The sequence below is a fragment of the Galeopterus variegatus genome, unplaced genomic scaffold, assembly GCF_000696425.1.
Source record: "Galeopterus variegatus unplaced genomic scaffold, G_variegatus-3.0.2 Scaffold4981, whole genome shotgun sequence".
Taxonomy (NCBI): Eukaryota; Metazoa; Chordata; class Mammalia; order Dermoptera; family Cynocephalidae; genus Galeopterus; species Galeopterus variegatus.
In genome coordinates, this window is record NW_007731092.1 from 114,606 (window position 1) to 115,815 (window position 1,210).

Sequence of the window (1,210 nt, forward strand, 5' to 3'; positions counted from 1 at the left end):
TAAAAAAGTCTATGATTCTTGACCACAGCCCACACACAGTCTGGCCTTGCAGTCCTGCGCAAGTGAGAAAAGCCTGAAGAAGATTAAAGGATTCTGAGCACCATAGAGAGTGTTGTCTTAAAAAGACGGAAGAAATCTGCCGATTTCTGGACCCCACCAAGACCAAGAATCCCTATTTATATAGCACTCTTCTTTCCACCTCCCTTCCAACTTCCCCCCTTGCTCTCTCTTCTTCCACCCACAGCAGAAACAGCAGAGTATTACTTCATCAAACAAATTGAAAACATCAGCCTGTGTTCTTCCCAAGGGCCTGAATTCCTTCCCAAACATATCAACAAATCTACAGTCACTCCCATCTTTTCAGATTTCCTTCCAATCTCTCCAAAGATGAGGCATCCGCCTTCCAGTTCAAAACTAACTCCTCCCAGCTTCATCAGACTCTTGCACCATTAATTATCCCTTCTCTCCCGTATTCTTTATTTCACTCTTTCCTTCCCTAATAGTTCCTTCCCCTCTGCCTGTAAACATATTCAAAACTCTTCCATCTTTAAAAGTGTTTTCTAATAACCTTATCTCCCTTTAATTGCTGTCTTGTATTCTTCCTTCCCTGCCTGTCCTTACTTCCAGAAAAAGTCTCCTCTACTTCTCTATTATCATAGCCCAAGCCTGTGCTAGCTTTTTTAGGAAGTGTATCATACTCTTGGCACATTTTAAGTTTATAATCAACTAAAATCTCTGAGTCATTTTTTAAGCAATTGTTGCCAGGCTAAATCTCTCTCATCTTGAATTTGAGCAGTCTATTGTTAGAAAACAAACTTAAAAATGGAAGTTTTCATGATTCTTACTAATTTAATGTTACTAGTTTTTAAATTCTGTTGTCTCCTGCTTTGTGTTATCTCCCATTTACTCAATTCACTGCCCACTTTGTGCTCCAGATTCTGTTGGATTCTTCATGGCTTCCTTGGATACTTGGTCTGAGAGGGGTTATCCCAAACTGTCTTTTCAGGGATTGTATCCAGATGCCTGTGAACCCTTTTGGGAGGTCTGTTAAGAGCCCATCTGCCTCTGCCCATAAGATTCCACTGAAACTGATTTCATTAAGGTCACAAGAACCTCCAAATTCTTGTGGATTTTTTCTAAGTATGCACTGAATTTCTTTCCTTCCTTCCATCCCGCCTTCCCTCCTTTCTCCTTCCCTTCTTCCCTGCCT